Source organism: Musca autumnalis, unplaced genomic scaffold, assembly GCF_047663935.1.
Source record: "Musca autumnalis isolate F117 unplaced genomic scaffold, ASM4766393v1 scaffold_3, whole genome shotgun sequence".
NCBI lineage: Eukaryota > Metazoa > Arthropoda > Insecta > Diptera > Muscidae > Musca > Musca autumnalis.
The window spans coordinates 159025610-159046908 of record NW_027411866.1 but is presented as its reverse complement, the minus strand read 5'-3'; the positions used below and the strand labels follow the sequence as shown (position 1 = coordinate 159046908).

The 21299-nt window shown below is 34.5% G+C and overlaps 1 protein-coding gene across 2 annotated transcripts in view; it reads right to left on the bottom strand.

Annotated features, from left to right (window-relative positions):
• The window catches only part of Myc (bHLH transcription factor Myc), a 116420-nt gene that overhangs the window by 46829 nt on the left and 48292 nt on the right, over positions 1-21299 (bottom strand). The window contains exon 1 of one of the 2 annotated variants that reach the window (XM_073975134.1): positions 1376-3121. The exons of the other annotated variant lie outside the window; for it this stretch is intronic. The gene's annotated coding sequence lies outside the window, so the exon portion shown is untranslated. Of the gene's footprint in view, positions 1-1375; positions 3122-21299 lie in introns of those variants that run through there. 2 annotated transcript variants of the gene reach the window in all.

The window sequence follows — 21299 nt, the reverse complement described above, 5'->3', positions numbered from 1 at the left end:
AACATTTAGTTTCCCATTAATGGAATTAAAAAAAACTATTTATGGTCTGATTCACGAAATCTAATTCGTTCGAATTCTGTTTTTTTTTAAATATTTGATTAAATGTTTTCAATCAAACAAAAATTCCACCATAATAGCAGATTGGTAGTATGTAATTTAAAAGAATTTTGTTTCAAATCGTCTTAGAGAAACAGGCTATTAATTTTCCCTCAGATATAAAAAGTATTGAGTTTAATTGTTTTACAATTCCATAGGAAATTTAAAAAAAATGTAAATGGTTTTAATAATATCAAAACTATCTTCGAACTCAAACGTGGAATACAATATTCCAAAACTATTTCCAAAGTGATAAATAGAAATTAGATTTGAAAAATGTCTAAAATATCAGATAACATTCTTCCGAAAATTTTTAATTTTTCAAATATATTGCACAATCATTGACAATATCTGATAATTTCGAAATCAAAACGAAAGAAAATCACTTGACGTTTTTTCATGTATTTTGAAACAAACGATTACATTTGAATGTGAAATGAAATGTATTCCAGTATTTAATATATTTTCTGCTAAACAATGTTCAAATTAAATTTGAAAGAAGCGAATTATGAAAATTTGAAGACTAAAAAATTTTTTAAAATTAAATTAAATTTTTTTTTAATAAATTTCAAATAGATAATAGATAGGTCTTGAAATAATATTTGAAATTTTAGTTCAATAAATTACTTTTAATATATTGTAAAATATTTATTCTAAAATATTTAGGTCTTCCACCAATATTTAATGTTTATTATTTGTTTAATATTTTTTTTTTTTTTCAAAATATAGGTAAATTTTGTATTTTTCTGAAATTAACATTTTCAGAATTATTTAGTTCGGAAAATTGTATTCTAAATTCCCCATAAAAAATAAAGTTTTTATTTTTTCGAAATTGACTCTTTTAATTCGATTTTTTTTTAACTCCTTCAACTTTTAATAATAATTTTAATTAAAAATGTTTATTTTAATAAATTTCAAATAGATAATAGATAGGTCTTGAAACGATATTTGAAATTGTAGTTCAATAAATTACTTTCAATATATTGTAAAATATTTATTCTAAAATATTTAAGTCTTCTACCAATATTTAATATTTATTATTTGTTTAATATAGGTATATATTTTTTTTTTTCAAAATACAAATTTTGTATTTTTCTGAAATTAATATTTTCAGAATTATTTAGTTCGGAAAATTGTATTCTAAATTCCCCATAAAAAATACATTTTTATTTTTTCGACTATTTTAATTTTTTTAATCGAAAATTTTTGTTTGAAATTCCTCAACTTAAAATAATAATAAATGAAATAATTTACAAAAAAAAAAAATTAGCCCGCTTACCTTTTTTGTCTTATTGTTTAAAGGCTAATTCAAAATAAATAAATTGTAATCCAAATTTGTGTTGCTATATATTTTTGTTTTTATATTCCAAAAATATATAGTATGTCAGGATGCGGTGCTGTGGTTGTTGTTGGTTGGTTGGGTTGCGAGGAAATTGATAATAAAATAATCCTTCGTGAATAATAAAAGCGGGAACTTGTTTTATTTGTATTAATAAAGGGGTCAAATAACTATGTTTGTTGTTAATGGTCAAAAAGATTTCTATAATTGCTTTTATTCTCTTTCTTCTTATTCTTTTTTTTCACTTCAGTTTTTGCAAAAATAAAAGTTTTGCATGTTTGTTGTTTCTTTCTTGCTTTTTGTTTTCTTCTAAGGTTTGTTTATTTTGTGTTGTTGCTGTTATAATTAACTGTAAACACACTTTGTTTTCTATGTGCGATGTTGTTGCAATTCGTCAAAGTAGAATTGAAGAAGCACAGATTTTTTTTTTATTTTACACTGGAACACAAAACTTAATTATTGTTGGGGTCTTGATATTTGTTTTAATTTTTGTTTTTTTTGCCAATGTCTTGCTTGGCGTTTTACTTTTTTTTTTATTTTAATAAAAATATTTTTTCTTGGTAATTGCAACAATTTTGTTTTGCTGTTGTTGTGGATACACTTGTTGTGGCGGTTAAATAATTTTTGAAATTTTTTCCGCTTAAATATTTTGTTGTTGTGGTTGTTATTATTTTATTGAAGTTTGTTGTCATCAAACAAGGCATGACCACCAAAAATTATATTTTCTTTCCTTAACTTTTTTTTACACAAAACACTTCACTATTATTTTTTCTAACCAGTCTCTCTAGTAGTAAGTTGGTTTTCACTTAATTTTCTCTTTTTCTATTTTTGTTATAATATTTTCCAATTTTCCAAGCATAATATTTGTTTCATTTATTTTTGTTAAAAATTTTACGCGTTTTATTATTCGAGCCGTAAATATTTCTTTTACTACTAGGGGGGTTTTCTTAATAATTCTTGTTCGCGTTAGGCTGTCCGCGCCTCTGTCGCACTGTGTTGTTGTGGGTTTTGTGTTTGAAAAGGAAATGATTTCTTGTTTGATTTGTTGTTAAGTTTTGGTTGCTTGCTATATTTTCTGTGATTCTCAGTTGCACTCACAACACACTCCGCTGTCTGATACACGACGACCGAACTATGTAGTATTATTTCTTTTTATTATTATTATATTCTTTACCGTCAGCTAGCCGTCAGACAGGCACACTAACAACATACGTTGTCGTGTTATTTCTTTTACACCGAGAAAAAGTTCTCACGAAAGTATTTTCGATCGACCACGACGACGAAATGTTCCTTCTTCTATTCTTGTTGTGTGAACAACACACAAAGTTACACTATTTCTTCGTCTTTTAGTCACTAACTGACTGACGGGACGTTTGGCGGCGACGACGACTATGTTGTCTCTTCAGCAGTAGTTCTTATTGAGCTCTGAGCGCGCGTATATAAATGTCTTAAATAAAAATATTAGTAGTAGTGGTGGTAGGTAGATATTCTTGTCTAGAAAGTCTCTTTTTATTTGTAGTTGTTGTTGCTAAAATTTCTTTTCTGGCGTTAAGTTCAGCAGTTCGTTGATTTGGCTTAAGTTTCAGTGTGATCTAGTTGAACATACACACTACGCTGCCGCTGCTAAGAAAGAAAAGAAACGCAACACCACACGACCGTTCACATGAAAATCCCACAGTGAAGTGTTCGTATGAACGCGCCAAAAGTTGTCTTCAACCCAATGACGATGTCGACAGAGCAGCAGCACTAAACTCAAAGCAACAACAAACACACACAACACTGGCGGAGACAATACAGAATTTCTCCCTCTCTGGCGTACAAGAAATGCCGCAAACACTCACACTCAACGTCACAACTGAGAGTGGCACAATGAAGAAAGAAACAAAAAAAAAAAAACAAGTGAGCGCCACCAATCCGTAGTATTTTTGACCGTGTGTGTGTGTATGAAAGCAAATGCCGGTTTATTAGTAAATAAAACAACTCTGTTCTAATCTTTGGCCATTTGTTGAAACAGTGACGTGAGCAGAGACAGACAGAGAGAGAGAGATAGAGACAATTGCAGAGCAAAATTTGTACTCAATTTCAGGTTGATTAATTTTGGACTTCTGAGCAGCGTTGTCAGTATTGGGGATTTTTCCCCAAATTGGGGAATTTTTATTTGAAATGGGGAAAAAAATTTCGACTTGGGGAATGGGGAAAATTTTGAGGAAATCTGAAAAATATTTGGGGATTTTTGGGGAATTTCTTTTTTGACTAATTACTTCAGATTATCTGTTGTGGAATTCTGTAACTCATATTTTGAGTTTCCGACAAAAATTAGTAAAATTAACAACAACAGCCTTGTTATCGGTAGAATTCTACGACTACTATTTATTGGTCGTTAACTTACCGACAAATATCGTTAATTGCCGAAGTTATAAGCATTTTAAAGTTACCGATTTTTGTCGGTAACCCGAAAAATGTATTACAGAATTCCACTACTGTGACTCAATTCTTGTTCTACGAACATTTGAAATGAAAACTTTTATAAAGGAAATAAATGCCAAATGAAAAATTTTATAAAGGAAATATTTTTCATTTCAAATTTTCATAGAACAAGAATCCAGCCCCTGAACTTTTTTAATGTCTGTAGGTGAATAGTAGTAGCTCACGCGTGGCGCTCAAATAACACGCGTCATATACTAACTGGTCACAGTTGTAATACCCAGCAAAAGTTTGCATTCGCGGATGCAGTTGAATCACTACAAGTGTACCGTATAAGTGCCGTTAGAGTACATCTTTTTCTATGAATTTTACAAGGGAGCGCGCAGCTAGGATGCACTCCATTTTGCTTCCACAGCACACAGCTAGGATGCACTCCATTTTCGATCCAAATCATAGCTTTTGATGTAGTGTTTTGGATTGAATTTAAAGGCACTCTACGGATTGCATTTTTAGTCAGTCTAAAGATGCAATAAAAATGCAAGCCATTGCGAAATATCCCAGAATAAATAAAATGCATTTATAATTGCTGCATAAAACAATAGGCCTGTTCGATAACTTCGCAAGTAAAAAGTGTTTGCAAGTTCTTGCAACTACTTGCAAGTTCTTCTCATTTCTCTTTCACTGAACAAGTTTGTTATCGAACAGCATTTTCTAAAAGTTTGTACAAATTTTTACAAACTTTTGAGTTATCGTACAGACCTAATAACACAAAGAACATCTATATATATAAAGTAGAAAAATGTTTGTATGTTTGTTTATTTGTTTGTTTGTTTGTTTGAAGTTTATGGACTCAAAAACCGCATAACCGATCTTCCTGAAATTTTCAGAGTATATCACTACAAGGCCTGATAGTATTATAGGCTATAAAAAGTTTTGAAATTCAGCCCTGATCCGGAGATATAGCATCAGAATCGGAGGTACCTCCAAAAAATTTAGATTTTGTATGAAAATATCTGTAGAACGGTTACGGATACAGACTCCAAATTCGGAATATGTGACGGAATTTGGACCACAAATAAATGTGCCAAAATATATCGAAATCGGTTCAGGTTTGGATATAGCTCCCATATATATTTTCGTCCGATTTCATGTATTTGATGCACCAAAGACGCTATATATGACCGATTTTAATGAAATTTGGAATGTGTGACGGAATTTGGCCTACAAATAAATGTGCCAAAATATATCGAAATCGGGTCAGATTTGGATATAGCTCCCATATATATTTTTGTCCGAGTTCGTGTATTTGATGTACCAAACACGCTATATATGCCCGATTTCAATGAAATTTGGAATGTGTGACGGAATTTGGACTAAAAAACAATGTGCTAAAATATATCGAAATCGGTTCAGATTTGTATATAGCTCCATATATATATTCGGCCGATTTCATGTATTTGATGCACCAAAGACGCTATATATGCCCGATTTGTATGAAATTTGGAATGTGTGACGGAATTTGGTCTACAAATAAATGTGGCAAAATATATCGAAATCGGTTCAGATTTGGATATAGATCCCATATATAATTTCGTCCGATTTCATGTATTTGATGCACCAAAAACGCAATATAGTATGCCAGATTTCAATGAAGTTTGGAATGTGTGACGGAATTTGGCTTACAAGTAAATGTGCTGCGGGTTAGCGGAGCGCATCGGGTTCAGCTAGTTATTATATAAAAACAAATTAAAAAAAGTTTCCATTACATACAATTACATTTGAGTTTACAAATAACCCAAGCGCATCTAATTTTCCTTCATCATCCTTAAGGTTTTTTATGTTGCCTTCCCATCACTAGTTCAGCTTTCGACAGGGACTCCAACTGCACTCCACTCCATTAAAAATTTCCGTCTCGTGAATTACCGCAAAATTTGTTCGCAACTTAAGTTTTTATTTCTTTATTTTATAACAAGTTCTTAGACATGTATACACTCTCTCTTATTTTTAGAATAAATCTAGGGATCTCTAAAGCAACTGCTTATAAATTGAATCCAACGGAGTGCATTTTTCATAACTCCGTGTGGACTGCATCGAAGGATGTTGTGAAATCATAACACCACATGCACAACTTCCAAAATTTTTTGCTGGGTACAAATGTGCATTTTTTAAAAACTTACAAACAATTTTACGCTGATATTTGCAGCAATTTTGAACCATATTTAATGATATGAATTTCAATAGTAGTTATTTGTTGAAAAATGCTTGGGGATTTTTTTGAGGAAATTCAATAAAATCTGGGGAATTTTGGGGAAAAGTTTTGGACAAGTTGGGGAAAAGAGGTCAAAAAATACTGGCAACGCTGCTTCTGAGTAACGGAATTTGAAATTGAGTGATGGATTTTCGGGTGCTTAAATATTGCCTAAATTTAGTAGTAGAATTTTGAAACACAACAAACTGCAAATTGGAACAAAAGGATGACAGGCAAAGAACCTTCTTAATATAACAATGCTGACGTTAGCATAATTTTTTATAACATTTAAAATAACTCTACAAACGACTGAAAAAATCGAAAATTTTTATAAAAAAATTTAATAAATATTCATAAAATTGAAATTCAATACTTTCTATAGATGAGAGGGCTTATGCCTACCAAAAATGCAAAAATGACGTTTTTTTCAAGACTTTTTATTCACATACAGTATCGGTCAGAACTCAGTACATTTTTATAAAATGATAACTTTTTTTTAAAGAAAACAAGGTTACCTATTTTTTTTGTATTTTTCTTTTTATTTATTTATATTTTTATTATTGAAAAACACAAACTTAAGGAATTCAGAATTTAATAAAAAAGTTAAAATTAGAAGAAAAAACATTTTAAGTGGTAAATATAAATATACAAATCTAAAGCACCCCAATTAAAGGTATAAAAAAATTAGTCAAATCAATATTTAATTGCGCATCCTTTATTCTGGATGACAAACGCATAACTTGTATGCATAAAGGACATTCAATTATTAATTATTTCACAAGCTACTTTTGCGGGTTCAAATAAATTTTCTTTGGTTTTGCAATTTTTATACCCTGTGGTAAGGGTAGGTATTATGTGTTAGTGCATTTGTATGTAACATGCTTAAGGAAAAGAGATAGACCCATAGTTCCTTCTAGGGATATGCATAGAATCACTTTCTGAGTCGATTTATGCATGTCCGTCCGTCCATTCGTTCGCAATAGTCCGGTCAAAATAGACATGCGTGTAAGGGGGAAATAGCAAAAATTCCCACAAAGCTGAATTTTGGTGGAGAGCTAGGGTTGGCCATTAGAAGCAACGTCCTAAAAGTCCCCATCGATCCCATGTGTGCAAAACAAGTTATTCGGGGTCAAAGGTCATTTTTGGAGGCATTATTCAGTTTTTTAATTTTTCTCAAAAACGGAAAGACTTAACAAAAGCCGGCTAAAGTAAAAGTTGTAGATTCAATAATTGTCTATAAGATTGGTCCTTATGATTCCTAAAAAAGACTTACCATTTTCGAGATATCTCGATATAAAGGACAAATAAAAAATTAGCCGCGTAAGTACATTATGAGGCGAACCGGTTAAAGTAACGATACTATGTGTTAGATATTTCCGTAAGCTTTCAAACGATATCCACTTTGCAGTAATCGGTTCAGTAGAACCGGGTCTAACCTGGTTTTTAAATTTGGCCTTTCGGGTCTAATAACCGGCGAACCGGATCCGCAACCGTTGAAAATTATACATTTCCGTAATCAGCGCAACAAACTCTACCTTGGGACAAAACTTGAAAAAAATCGGAGAGTTTTCGTTGGGGTCGTTCCCGTTGGGCTTTCGATTATTCATGTGGGTTAAATGGGCTATTTTTGCATAAAATGACTCTAACATTGAATAACACTACTAAACAGACTCCGATTTTGTTGGAATTTTTTTTAGAAGATAGCTATAATTTCGCTCTTCAAGAAAATATATATATTTTTGGGGGACAGACCCGATTACTTCGCTTATTTTAGCCGGTTCGTCTGAATATGTGCATATTTCCCTTATAAGTGCATAAAAATCATGTGTTTTTTAGAACAGCTATATCTCAAGAATGGTTCCTTCTATAGTCCGGTCAAAATAGACATGCGTATAAGGGGGAAATAGCAAAAATTCCCACAAAGCTGAATTTTGGTGGAGAGCTAGGGTTGGTCATTAGAAGCAACGTCCTAAAAGTCCCCATCGATCCCATGTGTGCAAAACAAGTTATTCGGGGTCAAAGGTCATTTTTGGAGGCATTATTCAGTTTTTTTAGTTTTTCTCAAAAACGGTAATACTTAGCAAAAGCCCGCTAAAGTAAAAGTTGTAGATTCAATAATTGTCTACAAGATTGGTCTTTATGATTCTTAAAAAAGACTTACCATTTTCGAGATATCTCGATCTAAAGGTCAAATAAAAAATTAGCCGCGTAAGTATATTATGAGGCGAACCGGTTAAAGTAAAGACACTATGTGTTAGATACTTCCGTAAGCTTTCAAACGATATCCACTTTGCAGTAATCGGTTCAGTAGAACCGAGTCTAACCCGGTTTTTAAATTTGGCCCTTCGGGTCTAATAACCGGCGAACCGGATCCGCAACCGTTGAAAATTATACATTTCCGTAATCAGCGCAACAAACCCTACCTTCGGACAAAACTTGAAAAAAATCGGAGAGTTTTCGTTGGGGTCGTTCCCGTTGGGCTTTCGATTATACATGTGGGTTAAATGGGCTATTTTTGCATAAAATGACTCTAACATTGAATAACTCTACTAAACACACTCCGATTTTGTTGGAATTTTTTTTAGAAGATAGCTATAATTTCGCTCTTCAAGAAAATATATATTTTTTGGCGGGACAGACCCGATTACTTCGCTTATTTTAGCCGGTTCGTCTGAATATGTGCATATTTCCCTTATAAGTGCATAAAAATCATATGTTTTTTAGAACAGCTATATCTCAAGAATGGTTCCTTCTAAGAAAAAAATTATAAGGGTCAAACTTGTAGATAATTTTTCTGTCTACAATATTTACTTTATTCACTTTCTGATTCGATCAACCGTTTTCAAAAAATAAATCCGAAAACCTAAAAAACCCTTAAATTTTGACCTTTGACCCCGAATAATTTTTTTTGCACACATGAGATCGATGGGGACTTTTAGGACGTTGCTTCTAATGGCAAACCCTAGCTCTCCACCAAAATTCAGCTTTGTGGGAATTTTTGCTATTTCAATGTCTATTTTGACCGGACTACTAAGAAAAAAATTGTAAGGGTCAAACTTGTAGATAATTTTTCTAATTTTTCTGTCTACAATATTTACTTTAGTCACTTTTTGATTAGATCAACCGTTTTCAAAAAATAAATCCGAAAACCTAAAAACCCTTAAATTTTGACCTTTGACCCCGAATAATTTTTATTGCACACATGGGATCGATGGGGACTTTTAACACGTTGCTTCTAATGGCAAACCCTAGCTCTCCACCAAAATTCAGCTTTGTGGGAATTTTTGCTATTTCAATGTCTATTTTGACCGGACTACAACGTACAGGTCGCATTTATTGTTCGACTTGGCTGAAAATTGGGGAAGATAATTTTTTTAGCCTAATGAAGAACGCCATTGCTTTGAGGTATTTGATGCACCATACATCCTGTATCTGTTCAATTTTGATGAAATTTGGTATGTGTGATGGAATTAGGTATATAGATAAATGTGCAAAATTATATCGAAATCGGTTCAGATTTGGATATAGCTCCCATATATATTTTCGGCCGATTTGAAGTATTTGATGCACCAAACACGCTGTATCTGTCCAATTTTGATGGAATTTGGAAAGTGTTAAGGAAGTAGGTCTATAGATAAATGTGCCAAATTATATCAAAATCGGTTCAGATTTGGATATAGCTCCCATATAAATTTTCGTCCGATTTTTGGTATTTGGTGCACGAAAGACGTTATATATGTCCGATCTCAATGAAATTTGGAATGTGAGACGGAATTTGGTCTAGAAATAAGTGTGCCAAATTATATCAAAATCGGTTCAGATTTGGATATAGCTCCCATATATATTTTCGGCCGATTAGAGGTATTTTATGCACCAAACACGCTGTATCTGTTCAATTTTGATGAAATTTGGTATGTGTGATGGAATTAGGTCTATAGATAAATGTGCCAAATTATATCGAAATCGGTTTAGATTTGGATACAACTCCCATATCAGGAAAAATGTCTAAAATTGTCTTTTCCATTTCAAAAAAATCAAAAAAAATTTTTGATACTACATCAATGATTTTTGGTACATAGATTAAGAAAAAAATCAGCATTCCAAATCTGTTTTCGTTAATAACTTTGATCGTTGCGCGCAAAAGATATGATTGTTTTAATTATGATAATTAGAAAAAATTCTAAAAAAATCGCGGCTTAATATAGTTAGCTGTTATATCCTATTATCGTTAACTGAATTCGTAACCTTTGCGATGATGCAAAAAATAGTCGCGAAGTCTCAATGGATTCGCGAAAAATCAAATTTGTTAAATAATTTCACGTATTTACAAACATATTTTTGAAACAATAGCGCTCATAGTTACGAAAAATATATAAAAAAATTATAACAGCATCCAGACATTTTGAGGAATAAAATGAAACCTAAGTTGTGAAGGTTGGAGCTATAGTATTCATGTTATTTGCAAAAATACGAAGAAAATATTACGAAAAAAATAAAATCATATTATTCTAATTTTATTTTTTAAGGTTATATAGGAAAAGTTGGAGAACAAATGTTTGAGTTCTTCGGCATTTTCGTCAAAATTTCACGCAATAATGATGATATTCCGCTGTAACAAATTTTTCGCTTATAGTTTTCCTATTGGATAATATTATTAGAACCTTATATTAAATCACAAGGAATTCCAATTGTGGCATAACGTTAAAATAATGTTATATTGAATATTACAACATTTGAGACGCATATAAACCGCGTAATTATGAAAATGACATGATGCGCATCCGATTTTCCAACACAGCGAATCAATCCCTTTTATTTGATGTACAGTTTGTCAAATTCTATTTGGCGGCCACGATGTATCATCTTCTGCATTTAAGGGTGCAAAATACAGTAAAATGGTCATAATTTCCGCGAAGTTCATTTACATTTTATGCGCATCCGATTTCAATAATCACCATTAAAAAATACATTATTCTATGCCGTTTCAATGCGATCCATCAAGAACCGTGGATGTAGCATCGTACTCAATTTTTAGAAAAAATCTATTATATCTCTGGATTTACGAGAGTTTTTAAATATCTGTTTTCGCACAGTTTAAACACGCGTATCGATCTATTTATTTAAGTAGAACTGACACATCCAAAACGCGTTTTAATATGCGATATTTTCAAAATAATTTTTTGCAAATTTTCGAAATTTGAGGGGTATCATATCCGCCGATCTAGTGGGTGGATTTTTACGCGTCGTGGCTTGTTAGATTCAGAACGTAAAAAAACTAAATTTACGCGGGTTTCCACGGAAATCGAATGACGTTTGTAAATTTTAAACCAAAAAAAATAGGTTTTTGAGAAAAATTTACGCACAAAAATTTCGTGTTTAGGCGCAGATTACTGTGATCCTGTGAGGGCTACACCCTCATGTTATACATTAAAAAATACGAAATCGCGAGTACTACAATCCAATAATAAGCTTTTAGGGAAATCCGGCTGCGCGTCCCGATTAGAGCAAAAATTCAAAAAACCCCATTTTTCAGGTTTCAAAATGTCAGCATCCGTTTGAGGTAGATACAGTGGATATATTAAAAAATGATACATTAGAAACTTCAACTCTGAAGTGTGCTCTTTAACTTCTCCTTTGAGCATTAAGCTCTACATTGTGTTGTAAAACCACTAATTGGAAAATAACATAATGAAACTCATTTATTTCAACGATTTTTTCCGATTTTTTTACATTAGTACGACCACAGCTTCCGCTGAAATTATTATTTTAAGAAACCCCTCGGTGAATCGGGCTAAAACAGTTTATTTTGCCGAAATGCGGTCAAAAGTTATGGTATAGTAAAACTGATCGCGAGTTACAATACCCCATACCTCAGTTTCAACATAAGTTAATTTTCTACAAAAAGCTTGATATATATTTTGGCCGATTTTTGGTATTTGGTGCACGAAAGACGTTATATATGTCCGATCTCAATGAAATTTGGAATGTGAGACGGAATTTGGTCTAGAAATAAGTGTGCCAAATTATATCAAAATCGGTTCAGATTTGGATATACATAGCTCCCATATATGTATATTTTTGCCCGATTTTTGGTTTTTGGTGCACGAAACGCGTTATATATGTCCGATCTCAATGAAATATGGAATGTGTGACGGAATTTGGTCTAGAAATAAAAGTGTCAAATTGTATCGAAATCGGTTCGGATTTGTATGTAGCTCCCATATATATTTTCGCCCGATTTAAGGTATTTGATGCACCAAAGACGCTATATATGTCTAATTTTGATGAAATTTGGAATGTGTGACGGTGTTTGGTCTAGAAATATATGTGCCAAATTATATCGTAATCTGTTCACATTTTGATTTAGCTCCCATATATATTTTACCTATTCACAGTGGTGTAGGGTATCATATAGTCGGCCCCGTCCGACTTTGATCCTTTCCTGACTGGTTTTAGGTTGGTTTTTGAATTAACGATCTCCCACAAGTCCTAATCGACAGCTAAGATCAGGAGATTGGGCAGGCCAATGCAGAACTTCTATCGAGTTGTTTTGGAATCACTTCTTAACCATTTTCGATATATGTTTTGGCTCGTTATCTTCATGGAATGTCTATCTAAGTGGCATCTCTTCTTCAGCAAAAGGCAACATCACGCTTTTTAATACCTTATGATACTTGAAACGATCCATAAATTCCATTCATTTTATGAATTGGTCCATCCCTTGCCCCGAGAAAAAATTCCACACCATTTTGTTCAGCTTTTTAATATTTTGGATTTAACCGCTGACCATTTGGTCCACGCCTTATGCCAACTGCATCCTTTAAATTAAACTTAGATACATCAGAAAACAGCATACATTTTTGGACATTCCACCTCAGACGGGTATTGGCGAATTCCAGTTTGTATGGGCGGAGTGAATCGATATTGTCCATATTTGAAGCAATCTATCTATGACTGGTGGAAATATTACGACGTACAAAGTTTGGATGAAATCGGTTCCTCCCTTCGATGATGAATTTTTATGCAGCGGGTTGTGCTCACTTGCACAACGGTACAATTTTTACAAGTCCAGGCATCCTAAAATAATACTCCAAAAGCTCTAAATAGCCAGGCACCACCGACGTAGACATGGGACCCCCCGTTGTGGTAATTATACTCATACGGGCAAAATGTGCCTCATCGAAATAATGGTTTTAGACCCCAAGTATGTTTGGACGAAATGTGTTTCAGACAATTTGGAGTCGATTTAGCAATGTCTGTCTGGCTGATGCGCACGATAACTCTCAAACGGATGAGCCGATTTGGTCCAAAATCGCAATATTTTGTCCAAACTTAGTTTAAGTTCGACCTCCCCCACAAAAGCTCGAAAATGTTAGGAAAATTTGTGCGCAGTATAAATCTTCGATAAGGTTTCAATATGGACTCAATCGGCCCACTCGTTCGGGTACCTCCCACACAAAATTTCGGTAAAGTTCAGTTTAGGGCTTGCTCTCGAATCGCTATGATTTTTGTTGTAGCAACTTATGTACATTCACTGCCCCCCATACGACCGTACAAGTTTCATCAGGGGCAAGTCCATACTTCCTGAGAAAATAGACTGAAAGTTGCAAAAAAAAACCCTAAGACACCGTGTGTAGTAAGATAACTCTCGAACGGATCTGCCGTTTCGGTCCAAAATGTGGCCTTCGTAATATTTTGTGCAAACTTAGTTTAAGTTCGAATATGGGCCATATCGGTCCACTCCTTCAGGTACCTCCCCCACAAAAGTTCAAAAATGTTCGGAAAAATTGTGCATACCATAACTCTTGATGGGAGTGGCAGATTTGGTCCATACTTTACACATCCTAATATACCTACCAGGTATAGGTCAGGTTCGAATATGGACTATATTTGCCACTCCGTCGGGTACCTCCCACACACATTTTTGGATAAATTCACTTTAAGAAATGCTCTCGGATCACTTTCATTTTTGTTGAAGCAACTTGTATTCGCTGCCTCAATTACGACAATAAAAGTTTCTTCAAGGGCAAGTCCATACTTCTTAAGAAAAAAGCTCGAACGTTGTAAAAACCCCCTATGGCATCATATGTAGTGACTGGAGACCTCGAACCGAATACTGCGTTCGCTAATGTGCAGTTGAGTGTAGCCCTGACGGCTCATATTATTACAGTATAATTTTTACCGGGGCCACTGCATAATGGTTGAGATAATTACCCTAAAGCTGTAAAAACCAAAAACCCTACGACCACCAACAATAACTCCTAAAGTGAGTCTGCGATTTTGGCCAATCTTTACACATCGTAATCGTTCTTCCAATCGTACGTCAAATTCAAAGATGGACTACATTATCCCACAAAAGTTCAAACATTTAGCCTTAAGAACAGGTTGGTCGCAACCTATCTGTATTTTACCTACATACCGCAATTTGAAGGCCTTAACCTATTAAACTTTTCCAATAGAGAAGCGATTATGGGAAATTTGTCATCTAAAAGTATATGTTGAATCGATAGATTCGCATCTACACTAATTCAGCCTCAAAAACTATGATTATCAAAATCTTACTGATTAAATTTCTACCAAAACGCATCGTCATTTGGGATAATTGTAATATTTCCGCAAATTTAATCCCCATTTGTCAATAGTGACAAACCATAAATTAATTAGGAAAATTCCAGGTAATTAGTTAAACACACATAGTTACCTACCTAATTAGGAATTTTTAAGGATTTGTTTAAAACCTATTCAAATGTTAATTTGTGGTAATTGTTTTTTTGCGATTTGATATTTCACTTATAATTTTTAAAATAATTTATTTGAATTAAATTAAGGCATTAATTTAAATTTGAAGTTTATACTTATTTAAGCAACCTTGTGTGAGTGTCAAACTCTCTCAAATAAGTGATGGCATGTTCATAAATAAATGTACACTTTTTTGTACTCGCATTAGTTATGCTGACGGTAGAAAAAAGTTTGTCAAAATTGTTTTTTGGAATGTGGAGAATGATGCGACACTATAAAGTATATTTGGATCATCGTTATATGAAAAATTTAAATAAAACTATGATTCAGCCAGCCGCGAAATATACGATCTTAACATTGAAAAAATTAAGCAAAGTCTGTAATTTTAATATTTACTTTAGTTTACAAGAATACTTTTTTAGTCCCTAGTGCAATTGTTTCCATGGGAAAACCCATATTTCCCAAAGAGCATCTACAGGTACAAAAAAAAAAAAAAAAATTAACTAAAAACAAGTGAGCAAAGGCTATAGTCGGGACGGGGCCGACCATGTGATGCCCTACACCACTACACCTGTGCATAAGCTTTTCACTGGTAAACATTTCTTTTAGGGAATATAATCCGACTACCACCAAAAATAATATGCCTATTTCTCTCTGGGACACCCATAAGCAACCAAAATTTCGTGACCATCCGATTGCAAAAAATGGAAGAATTGTATGCATTACCGACTATTTTGGTATCTCCCTTGTTTGACCACCTTCGCCAACCTGCTTTACACCAATGTAAAGGCAATATTTTCTTCTTCTTCTATTGACAGGCTTTGCCGTTGGAATACCCCTACTAGAAGCCGATATATTCACAAAGAATAAAACTTTGAATTTGTCTCCAAATGAGTTTTTCCCCATTCCGACCCCTAAATATTATCCGACTATCACCAAATTAATAGGCTTCTTCGTCTGTGGGGCCCCCATCTACCCCTAATATTTCGTCACTATCCCATCAAAATTCCAACTTGTAGCGTGACTATAAAAATGGAAAAATTGGGTATATTACTGAATTTTGCAATATCTCGGTTTGCTCACTTGCGCCAACATACTTTGCATCAATATAAACAAGATCTTTTCTTCTTCCATTGACGGGTATTCCTTTTGGAATACACCAACCAGAAGCGGAGATATTCGCATAAGAAAAAAACGTTGACTTTTCTTCACATAAGCTTTTCGCATATTCCGACTCCTGAATATTATCCGACCATCACCAAACTAAATAGGCTTCTTCCTCTGTGGGACCCGCATCAACTCCCAAAAACTCGTGACGATCCGATCAAAATTGCGACCTGTAGCGTGATTACAAACAAATCGGAAAATGGGATGCATTACCGACTATTGCGATATCTCTGTTGTTTGACCACCTACGACAACCTACTTTACATCGTTGTAAAGGTGATATTTTCTACTTTCCTTTTCAGGTTTTGCTTTAGATATACCTCTTAAAGAAACAGAGATATTGGGTTTGAAATAAAACGTTGACTTTTCTCCAAATAAGTGTTTGCCCATTCCGACCCCTGAATATTATCCGACCATCATCAAAATCAATAGGCTTCTTTCTCTTTGGGACCCCCATTAACCCCCAAAATTTCGTGACGATCCGATCAAAATTGCGACCTGTAGCGTGATTTCCAAAAATATAGAAAAATGTGATGTATTACCGACTATTGCGATATCTCCGTTATTTGGTTAACCTCGCCGACCTAGTTTGCATCATTGTAAAGAAGGGATCTTCTTCTTTCATAGTCAGGCTTTGCTTTTGGAAAATTTTCAACCAAAGCTGTGATATTCGTCAATATAATTAAAATCGCAAAAATGAAAATTGGGGTTTTATTTGCTACTATTGCGATTTCTTCTTTGTTTGACCACCTACGACAACCTACTATACATCGTTGAAAAGGTGATATTTTCTACTTTCATTAGCAGGCTTTGCTTTTGATATACCCATTATAGATGCTGAGATATTCACTTTGAAATAAAACGTTGACTTTTTCCCCAATAAGTTTTTTGCCCATTCCGACCCCTGAATATTATCCGACCATCACCAAAATCAATAGGCTTCTTCCCCTCCGGGACCCTCATCAACACCCAAAATTTGGTGACGATCCGATCAAAATTGCGACCTGTAGCGGGATTACAAGGTTTAGATGGACAGACGGACAGACGGACGGACGGACTGACGGACGGACACACATAGCCAGATCGACTCAGCTCGTCGAGACATTCATTTTGGTATATATAAGTATGGGTCTAGGACCATTATTTCGATGCGTTACAAACTTTTTGGCCAAAACCAACTTATAATACCCTCCCCACATAGTGGTGTAGGGTATAATTAGGAAAGTACGATTTTATTCGAGCAGCATGTGTTGGATAGTAATAATATCGGTCATTTATTCAAAGAGTGACACATCTCAAAAAATCAAGTTTGAAGAAAAACGAGTTTTAAATACCTAATCCTAATAAATAAAATGTAGATTGAATAAAAATGAGTTTTAAGTGATTTTAGTGCGTACATTGACCATTTGAGTAATAGTTGACGGCTATCGACACGAACTAATTTATTTAATCAATATACATATGTATTGAAATATTCTTCGTTTTCTGAAGCAATATAATTTGAAATGTGAACAATGAAAACCCTATTGACATTTCCAATAATGAATTTTATATGAAAAACAAATCAAGAAGCAAAAACTTAAAATGAATTCCAAATGTTAACAAAATCTTAAAATTTATGCACTTTTTATAAGAAATAAACATTAAAATATGAATTTATTTGTGTAAAATTGGTATTTTTTTTTGTTGTTTTAAATAATAACAAGTAAAAAAGTGTCAGTCGGCTTTGCCGACAGATCCCTCCAATGTAAGGTGAAACTTTCACCTACGGCCCTTTTTGGACATTTGAAATTTCCGACAATTACGGATTAGGAATTAACTGCACTAAGACACAAATGTTGAACCTTTGTGGGGGGAGCTACCCTTAGGGAGGAGGCCATTTTAGAAGTTAAACTAAATTTTGACAAAATATTAGGAGATCCAAAGTTTGGACCATATTGGTTGCCCTATTCAAGTGATATCGTGATAGCATTTTAGTGACATTTTTTAAATATTGGGGAGAAGTACCGGAAGTTGTGGACCGGTATTGGCCCATGAAACTAAGTTTGGATATAATATGACGAAGAGCAAATGTTGGACCAAATCGGTTAAACAGTTCGAGAGTTATCGTGCTCTCCGACAGCCACATAGGGATTTTTTACACCTGTCGGGCAGTTTTCCTAAGAAATATGGACTTGCCCCTGAAAAAACTTTTACCGACGTAATGGAGGTAGCGAATGCAAATCGCTTCAACAAAAATTAAAGTGATTCGAGAGCAGGTCTTAAAGTGAACTTATCCGAAATTGTGTGTAAGAGGTACCAGAAGGAGTAGACAAATATAGTCCATATTCGAACTTGATCTATATCTGGTAGATATATTAGGATGTGCACAGTATGGATTACATCGGTCACTCCCTTCAAGAGTTATTGTGCGCACAATTTTTCCGAACATTTTTGAACTTTTGTGGGGGAGGTACCTGAAGGAGTGGACCGATATGGCTTATCTTCGAATTTAAACTATGTTCAGACAAAATATTGCAAAGGCCAAATTTTGGACCGAATCGGCAGATCCGGTCGAGAGTTATCATGCGCTCCATCCACAACACACGGTGTTATAGGGGCTTTTTGTATCTTTCAGGCTATTTTCTCAGGAAGTAGGGTCGGTCTTGCCCCTGATGAAAATTGGACCGTCGTATGGGGGGCAATGAATACAAGTTGTTGCAACAAAAATCAAAGCGATTCGAGAGCAGATCCTTATCTGAACTTATCCCAAATTTTGTGTGGGAGGTACCCGAGAAGGAGTGGACCGATTGAGTCCATTTTGGAACCTCATCTAAGTTTAGTAGAAATTTCACGATGTGCATAGTATGGGTCAAACCGGTTACTTCCTTCAAGAGTTATCGTGCACACACATTTTTGAACTTTAGTGGGGGAGGTACCGGAAGGAGTGGACCGATATAGTCCATCTACGAACTTAAACTAAGTTTGGACAAAATATTACGAAAGCTAAATTTTGGATCGAATCGGTTCATCCCTTCGAGAGTTATCGTGCGCTCCAGCCAGACAGACGGACGGACATTGCTCAATCGACTCCAAATTATGGCTTATCTTCGAATTTAAACTATGTTCGGACAAAATATTGCAAAGGCCAAATGTTGGACCGAATCGGCAGATCCGGTCGAGAGTTATCATGCGCTCCATCCACAACACACGGTGTTATAGGGGCTTTTTGTATCTTTCAGGCTATTTTCTCAGGAAGCATGGACTTGCCCCTGATGAAACTTGTACCGTCGTATGGGGGGCAATGAATACAAGTTGTTGCAACAAAAATCAAAGCGATTCGAGAGCAGGTCCTAATCTGAACTTATCCGAAATTTTGTGTGGGAGGTAACCGAAGAAGTGGACCGATTGAGTCCATTTTGGAACCTCATCTAAGTTTAGTAGAAATTTCACGATGTGCAAAGTATGGGTCAAACCGGTTACTTCCTTCAAGAGTTATCGTGCACACAAATTTTCCGAACATTTTCGAACTTTTGTGGGGGAGGTATCGGAAGGAGTGGACCGATACAGTCCATCTTCAAACTTAAACTAAGTTTGGACAAAATATTACGAAAGCTAAATTTTGGATCGAATCGGTTCATCCCTTCGAGAGTTATCGTGCGCTCCAGCCAGCCAGACAGACGGACGGACATTACTCAATCGACTCCAAATTGTCTGAAACACATTTCGTCCAAACATACTTGGGGTCTAAAACCATTATTTCGATTAGGCACATTTTTACCGTATGAAAGTGTATATACCCTCGTTAGCATAAATGCAGAGGGTATAAAAACGATCTAACTTGTAAAACGTCACCCCTTGTTATGTAACTGTTCCGACTGACGCGTGTTTCTCACAGTTCTACCAAAATTACTGCTGAAAACTTAAGAACCAGAGTCAACAGTTACATAAATTTAAATTATTTAAATTTTAATCAAAATATGTATGCTGTATATAAATACCCTGTACCGGCAAGACAGTCTTAACATTTTCTTTATGAAACCTTAAAGTTGAAAATCGTTTTGTCCTTTAAGTGACTACTACTTTTAAAGGTATAAATTCCAGGCAAGTAAGGTAATGTGAATGTATCAACAAGTACCTGAGAAGATTTTTGATTTTATCCGTATGCGAATTCCAAAAACATACTGCTACATATTGTCAGACTGTGGTATGGTAATTTGTTCTTCTCCCTGATGGATACGTATGAATTTGCCGACAAAAATATATATGTTGATTAAAGTTCAAAAGTGTTGTGGTGGTGGTATCTGAAGAAATACATCGGCAATGTCCATTTTGAGAGTGGATCTTAAACTCCACTTCAAAATATTACGAATGCTAAATTTTAGACAAAATCATCCGTTCATCCGTCCAAGTTTTATCGTGCTCTCCAATGGTGCCGTATGGTTTTTTTTTACACTTTTCGGGCAATTTTCTCAGGAAGTATGGAATTGCACCTGAAAGAAAAACTTGTACCGTCGTAATGGGGGCAGCGAATACAAGATCTTGCGACAAAGACATGGGGAACCTGGATGAACCTGATCTATGTCACGTAGAAATATTACGATGGACCAAATCGGTGGAGGAGGTACCCCAAGGAGTGGACTGATATGACCCATCTTCGAACTTAAATTAAATTTGGAAAAAATATTATGAAATATAATAAAAAAGTAGCTACATTTCACTACAAATTTTCTTAAAATTAACAAAAAGGCGAAAAAATCATTATTTGTACTGCCAACTGAAGAATTGCAAAATTCAATATTTTACGGCATTTTCCGAAAAGGTGGTTCTAATATTTCGTATGCCCACCTTGGGCATCGATAAAAGCTCGTAAACGTCTCTGAACTTAATAAATAAGTTTCGGAATGTCATATTCCCATGGTATTTTTTTGTCATTCTTCTTTAATGAGTTTTATTTAGAAGCTGCTGTCAGTGGGCGACCTATTCCCGACTATTTTCTTCAGGAGTACCCATGAATTGCCGATGGGGTTAATATCTAGACTTTGGACTGGGGTGTCAATGACTTTGGTGCAGTTTTATAACAACCAAGTCCTGCATAAATAACATTTATGCTTAGGGTCGTTGTCTTGGTAGTACTTATATTGCAATTTGTTGGAATTTTCGGGTCCAACAGGCCCAAAATTCTTGACGGTGTTGTAATACATCTAAATAAACCTTCTCTTTCATTGTTTCCACCAAAATCTGGATGTTACCAACGTCACTGCTTCATATACAACCCCATACCATAACTAATAGTTCTCCGAACTT